Source organism: Nicotiana tabacum, chromosome 5, assembly GCF_000715075.1.
Source record: "Nicotiana tabacum cultivar K326 chromosome 5, ASM71507v2, whole genome shotgun sequence".
In the NCBI taxonomy this organism is placed as follows: Eukaryota; Viridiplantae; Streptophyta; class Magnoliopsida; order Solanales; family Solanaceae; genus Nicotiana; species Nicotiana tabacum.
This window is the reverse complement of record NC_134084.1, coordinates 42,061,714-42,069,639: the sequence shown is the minus strand read 5'-3', so window position 1 is coordinate 42,069,639 and position 7,926 is coordinate 42,061,714. Positions and strand designations below refer to the sequence as shown.

General features: G+C 37.9%; 1 long non-coding RNA gene across 1 annotated transcript; it reads left to right on the top strand.

Annotated features, from left to right (window-relative positions):
* The first annotated feature begins 4,285 nt into the window (after positions 1-4,285).
* On the top strand, positions 4,286-5,164 carry LOC142180601 (uncharacterized). Its single transcript, XR_012709208.1, has 2 exons — positions 4,286-4,551; positions 4,787-5,164. It is a non-coding gene; the product is annotated as an uncharacterized LOC142180601 (long non-coding RNA).
* Positions 5,165-7,926: the final 2,762 nt, after the last annotated feature.

The following is a 7,926-nucleotide window of genomic DNA, read 5'->3' as shown; positions in this document are numbered from 1 at the left end:
CCGAGTAACCGTTCCTTCCTGTTTTCTTGAATCTTTGCCTGTACCTATTAAGGCTTGTGTCTCTTCGAATATTCTTTGCCAGCTATCATTCTTTTATTGATCCATGTGTCTTGACGTGTCACCACCTAATTAATTCCAAATTTTAACTTGATTTTTCTCAATACATAGATAAACATGCCATATTGAATCAAAATTTCTGAATCCCTTTTGTGCTCATCTAACATACTTTTTACCAGTGTAGCAACATAGTTTAAGCTAATTACATTTTTGGGCCATTATATATTATCCTGCATTTAATGTAAAAATAGCACGGAATAGCTAATTTTCGGACTGATCATTCAAAAATAGTCAGCGTTTGTAAAGTCATTGAGAAATAGCCATTATTTTGCTGCAACACGAAAAGTTCCAGCATAATATACATGAGATTGGTGCACCTGTATATGAATTTCCAACATATTATGCTGGAACTCCAACACGCGGAAAGTTCCAGCATAATATTCTGGAGATTGGAGCACCTGTGTATGAACTTCCAGCATATTATGCTGGACCGGTATATTATACTGGAACTCCAATATATTATACAGGAAATTCAGTATATTATGCTGGAATATTTTCCGGATTTTGAACAATGTTTTCGTTCAGAGTTATCTTTACATGAAAAGTGGCTAAATTTCGATTATTTTGAAATTGTGACTATTTTTGAATTACTCCCGCATTTAATTGCTTCTCCGTTTCTATATTGTGATCAAACAATAAAGTTTTGAAGGATAAAAATCAAATAATAAAGGAAAACTATGCAAGGGAACAAGCAGACTGACCGTTAAATAAATAAATAAAGAAGTTGTTGGAATTAGCTTAGGATCTCCAATATAAAGTGGTTTCATAAGTTTACGGGACCTACTCAAGTAATATTATACGCCTCTAATCTTTATTTCTGTTTACCCTAAAAAAATGGATAACAATTAAATTTGTAAGTGATTTTAAGGATACGTAAATTTATTCAATACAAACGGTAAATATTGCTAGAATATACAAATAAGAGATATAATTAATTGTCAAACAGCTTGAAATGGGGAGGGGGGGGGGATTCTGGATTTGAGGGCAGTCTCAATGAGGTATCCTCCTTCGATCTCAGGCTTATAATAATGAAACACTGACCAACAAACGTAAGGGCTTTGAATAACAGAAAAATAATAGTATATTACCTTGGTATGTGTGTTACAATGCTCCTAATGAATAATTAGACCTCCTTTATATAGTAGGGGAGTCCTACTCTAGGTACAATTCCATAAAAGGTAAAACTCTTCCGTTTAACTAATCACTAGATTTTCGCCGGTACGTGCCGAGATTTACACTGTGATATCCTATTGGTCAAGGATATTATGGCCTTCTGTTAATCGTGTTCGATTGTCCGATGATGCTCTCTGAAGTCTTTTAGGATTTGGACCGATCGGGGGTCATGGCCCCGATATTCTCGAGGGCGGGCGTTGTGCCCCCAGAATTGTCTCAATGACTCCCTTACCTCGATTCCGGCTCCTTGTCATCACGTCCCTTACTCGATTTATTTTATCGGAAACTGAGCCATCTTTTGGCTTTGGTTTCACTCGTATACAGATAGTCCCCTCGTTTCTCGGAGAGTAAGTTTTACGGAAATGGCGAGGAATGACATGAGTTCTCCGATATTTTCTTCAACACGCTACGACACAAAACAACAAAGAACCGAAATGTCCTGTCAGTCGCGTCACACTGACCCCTAACGCGTGTCAGCCATTGGCAGGTCGTTCCTGAATTCTAAACAGAATGAAGCCCCTATAAATACTTCTTCCTTCGTTCATTTTTTACTTTTGACCAAGCATCTAGCTTCGATCTTTCAAGATATCACTTCCTTCATTCATTCTTCAATATTTTTACCTTCGTTCTCCAAGTTGCAGCCTTTCTTTTACCCCTCACTTAAGCAGTGTGCTTGATTTTCTTAGCAAGTTCTCATCCTTCATCTCCTCATTCTTCTTCATCATTTCAATCCTTTTTATCCATATAAAAATAGCGAAGACTTCCATGACCGTTCCCCAGAATGGTGCTCCTTTTTCTTCGCCCACCATTGAGGTCGAGGAGACCGTCTCTGATGTGGTTATACTCAAGAGGTCCGCTTTGGGAGCAGCCAGTGATGAACCAACGGCCTAGCCCCTCTTGAAAATATTTCTCCCCGGCGATTTTCGGTTAATGATGACTTCAAGGTCGAAAATCCCTCTTCGGTTCAAGGCCGATGCGAGGCTGTGTCAAGGTACATCTGCTCCATTATGAGGCCGTTCTTTTTGTGGTTTGAAAGGACTGCGGCTGGATGGATAAGGATGTAGTAGTTCCCAAGCCTGATGATGACATTACTACCCATGTTGAGGGACATATGAGTGTTTACACTTATCCCTTTACATTGGGCCCGATGGACCCGGTCATCTTTGACTTCTATAGGAGGTACGACGTATGCCTCGTCCTAATCCACCCATCACTGTAGAGGATAGTGATCCCCCTCCAATTCTTTGTGAACAAAATTGATTCATGCACGTTCAACATCGATCATCTACTCCCTTGTACAGTCCCCGAATCTTCCCAGGGGGAGGGGGGACTGATAAAGCTTGTACGCTGGGCCAGCAAAGCCCCATTTTCAAGTATCAACGAGGACCAGGATTGGGGTTGGCAAGGACGCTTTGTCCGGGTGAGGACCACCGACCTGATAGCTGCCTAGTGGAGACCATTCCCCGAGAAGTGGAACGTATCACGTAAGTATAACTCCCTTTTAAATGTTGATTTTATGTTTTATCTTCCTTTTTCTCATCGGTGTTTGTTGTAGTGCAGCCCTCGCTCGAGTTCCAAACGCCATTCCTCGGCCCTAGGAGTGGATCAGAGGCATTTGTTCGCAGATGCATTATGCCGAGCGCTCATGGCGTGAGCTCTCGATGGTCTGCTAGGAGGCCCGTTCTCATGGTAAGGTTCCTTTTTTTGAATAACGGACACTAGACGTTTTTTTCAACATTATGTCCTCATTGCTTCTCTTCTCTTTTTTGCAAGCTTGCCTAAGACCATCAAGCTTAGGCCCTTGGTAGGGGGCGAGAACCTACCTGTTGATCCTTCTGCTTCTGGGAAGCCCGGAGCCACAGAAGGAAAGAAGAAAATGAGGAGTCCCAGAGTTCCCCCAACTCGGATAAAAATAAACCAAGGAGGAGGTTGGCTTGTAAGCCAAAAGAAAGCTCCAGCTCCCGAGTGCCTGACTCGGACTCACTCTACAGGCTGAGGGACGAGGCCGAGGAGCACGAAAGTTTTGTGGCCTACGAGCTGTCTGTCGACGAGATCGCAAGTCCAGTAGAAGCTTGACCGGATCGACCAGCTTCGAGCTGAACTGGATGAGGTCAAGGCCATGGCCGAAGAGTGGAAGGGCAAAATGGACCAATTGGCTTCAGAGAAGGAGACTGCCCGGGAGCAGCTGGCCTCGGCTGTTACGCCCCGCAGTATTACATCGATGTTATGCTCTGTAGTAATATATTACGATGATGTTATCCTTTGTAGTAATATATTTACGATGATGTTTGTAGTGTTACATTACGATGATGTTACGCTTTTTAGTATTAAGTTACGACAGTATTGCACCTATCAGTATTACATTACGGTGATGTTACGCTTCGCAGTATTAAGTTACGACAGTGATGCACCCAGCAATATTACATTACGGTGATGTCACACTTCGCAATATTAAGTTAAGACGATGTTGCACCCTGAAGTATTGTACGTTAAATTTGCCGTAAGGTAATTGACATCAGTCCAAGTAAAAGATTATTTGGAGATTATAAGGATTTTGCTATTTCACAAACGATTAGTAAATTCATGAAGGTGAAAGGGGGAGCAAGTCAAAGAAAATGAAGTTTGTCCAAGTTTGACATTTTGGGGTAAAATACGGCCCGAGCTAAAATACCCGGTATTTATAGACTAGTGTCATACAAGGTACTACATGAGCATGCTAGTAAGGTATATAAGGTATGTGAAAAGTGAGTAATATTTTAAGTAAGTGGGTATAATTCTCAATTTTATGAGTAATTGAATAATTATCGGGTAACGGGACATTACCTAATTAATTGGGAATATATTTGGATAAGATTAATCCCTTCCCCCACAAAAACGTGGCAGCCATTAAGTTAACCAAACAAAGTGACTAAGAGTCCAATTTGCTTAGGTGGCAACATGCTTTAATAAAGGCACCCCACTTTCTTATACTTGGTATAGAATCAAAGTACTAGCATTCCTAATATCAAAAAACATTAGCCATTTTCAAAAGATTTTAACAAAGCTTCACTTCCTATGTCTTGAATAAAAAGACACAGATCATAACATTAGCCATGTCCTACAAATTAGAACTCAGGAATGAATAGTTAAGAAGTCTACAAAAAACGGGCAATTCTTATGAAATCTTCAACGAAGTACTGGTCTAAACACTTGATTAGCAACAAGATTCCTTGCAATCGAATTCTCCTACAAGAATATTGTACGAATTTTTCCCTACTCCAGGTATGTTATGACTATCCCTTCTTTCTTTTGGCATGATCCATACGATACGATGATGTTAAGAAACATGTACCTATGCATGACATGACATTCATACACATATGCATGACGCTAAAAATGTTTCATGATTTACAGAGTTATCCATACTTACAGGTTGAGTCAATTACCCTATGTTTCTTTCATATCTGTTATGTACTTATTTATGTGCCTTACATACTCAATATATTATTCGTACTAGCATCCCTTTTGCCTGGGGATGCTACGTTTCATGCTCGCAGGTCCCGATAGACAGGTCAAGAGCCCTCCAAGTAGGCTATCAGCTCAACGGAAGATGTTGGTGCGCTCCATTTGCTTCGGAGTTGCTTGTTTGGTTGGTATGATTTAGACGTGTATTGTTTGGTATGGCGGGACTCTGTCCCGACCTTTATGAAAATTTCATATTCTTAGAAGCTTGTAGACAAATGTCATGTACGTAAGATATTGTTGTCGCGCCCCCTTTTTCTCCCTCCGCGGAGAGGAGTTCCGGGTTTCGACATTCATGGGATATGATGACTCATTTGAGGAACCCCCAATTTGACGCTTTACAAATGTAAAAGTTAGACACATTGGTTACTCATTGGTTATCCATTTTCTAAATGGATAATATGGTTCTTATCCATATTTGACCCGTTTTCAAAAAGTTCATTATCCAATCCATTTTTAATGGATAATATGAGTGGTTAACAATTTTCTTTTAACCATTTTACTGCCCCTAATCATATGTTTCAATCTTTTCTTTCTGCACTTTTGTGTCAAAGCCAAGATAATCATAAATTATGTGCCAACGTTAATAATATTAGGCCTGTATTGACATGGGCCATCTAACTCTAGTGTGTGTATTGACATGGGCCATCTCCATATATATGTGTATTATATATATATATATATATATATATATATATATATATATATATATATATATATATATATATATATATATATATTGTAGTTGAATTTGCCTCGTGGTAAACAAACTCCACATTTAGATTACATATCCTCACATTACCTTTCGGATTGAGGCATACAAAAAATAAATTTTAAAAAAAAATCACGATATCTTATAGCATGTTGGGCCAAGCTTACCCCCAAAGGATGTGGTGCATGATAGAATTGCCCCTCCCTTAATTAGAGGTCTCGAGTTCGAGCGCTGGATATGGAAAAATCCTTGGTAGGGAGCGCTTCCTCCCGAATGGAGCCCTACGTAGTGCGAATCCGGATATAGTCGGGCTCCAATGCGGGTACCGGACACCGGGTGGGAAACCAAAAAAAAAATGTTAGGCCAAGCAGAAATAATAGCTAATTTTGAAAAGTATTTTTTTTTTCAAAGTGATTTTCATAAAAGTACTTTTTGTGAGAAATAGTTTGTGTTTAGCTAATTAATTTGACAAACACTTTTGAACAACAATTAGTGTTTGGCTAATCTTTTAAAAAGTGCTTTTCTAAGTGTATTTTTCTTTAAAATATTTTTGGGAAGAAGTTATTTTTTCTAATTCTCAAAATTTTGCTTCTGTTTCTACTCAAAAGCACTTTTCCCTTTTAAAAATTTGGCCAAATATCTTAATTTCGAAAAATGTACTTTTTGCGTTAAAAAAAATACTTTAGGCCAAGAAAAAACTTGGCCCAAACAACCTATTAGTAATAATAGATAATAGAAAAACTTTCGAATGAATAGTAAAAATTGCACGGGGCACCCTATTTGGTTGCCCCCATTTAACCTATACCCATTTTTGTAAAAACTTTTAACTTGTATCCATTTTTTAAATAACTTCAGCCCCCTTTCTCCTCTTCCTTCTCCCAGTGATCTCCATATCTCTCCGAAACAAAACATTGATGTAACAATATCTCTCCTCATGTGGCTTCACTCAATTCCTCAAAAGTCATCTTACTATATATTCTAGTAGCGTTATTGTATTAATATTTACTGAACTATCAGCATATGAAGAAAATTAAACATTATATTTGTCATCCCACAACAATATAAAAGTAGTGAAGAACCTCATATGTCAACAGTTGGATACAGAAGATAATACGCTTCCACTTAATGATATGAGCTCAAACGTATGGGCAAGATTTTAAATAATTAAGCAACAATGTTGAAAGTAATTGAATAGAGAAATGAACAAACCTTGACCCTGTATTACATTGAGTAAGAATAGCTTCATTCCAGATCAGAAATTGTATAAACCAAGAGTGGAGATGAAGGTCTTTCCAACTGAGGTTGGCTGCTAACTCTGAGCGTTTAAGAAAATTAAACATTGTTGGTCCAGAATAAATCAATGAAGCCATCTACATACTTAGAATATGGAATTTGAAAGTCAATCTTCCTCCCCCAAAAATAGATAACTTTAGCTCTAGAGCTGAAGTTCGACAGTTACAAAATAAAAACTTTAGCTCTAGAGCTGAAGTTCGCCAGTTATAAAAATAAAAACTTCAGCTCTAGAGCTGAAGTTCGCCAGTTACAGAAACAAAAACTTCATAGAGCTGAAATTTGCCAGTTACAAAAACAAAAACTTCAGCTCTAGAGCTGAAGTTCGTCAATTACAAAACAAAAACTTCAGCTCTAGAGTTGAACTTCAGGCCCGGCTACTAGAATGCTGAAGTTTTGCGTGATTGCCTTTGCTACTTCAGCCCCGTATGTTAAAGTTATGCGAAAAAACGGGTACGCTTGCAATTTTTTTGCAAAGCGGACACAAGTTAAAACGTGACACAAGAAAGGGGTATAGATGTAAATGCCCCAAATGAATATAGTCGAACCACAAATGAGGCGTAACTCAAATTGTTAGTTCAATCACTAAAAGAAGGAAGAGGAGATCAAATTGCAATATTAAGCTAAGGCTACGGCTCTTCTTCTTTTTCTGTGATTAGTTTCTAACACTATTAAATTTTTTCTTGTTCATGAATTGTCATATCTTTATCTTATTAATACACAAATGCATAGTGGCTCTTCATCAATCTTTTTTTTATGTCCGAAAACAAGTGCATGATAACTAGATGCATTTTATTTGTAAAATAATTATTTTTTCCACTATGATATTATTTGCTTTTTGAACTTGAATTCTTTGAATAATAATGAAATTAATGCTTCGAGATAAAGAAAAAGGATGAGAGAGAAAAACTACTCTAATAATTGAAGAGACATTTACCACTTTTATAATAGGGGTGTGCATTCGATTTATCGATTCGATTTGGACCCTTGTCGATAATTACTTATCGATTTGTACATATGCTTATCGTTATTGTTTCAATAAGGTTTCGATTTTTTCAATTCCGATTTATCGATTTTTGGGACTTATCGATTCAGTTATCGATTACACCAATAAGAAAATTTGCGGGATTCCA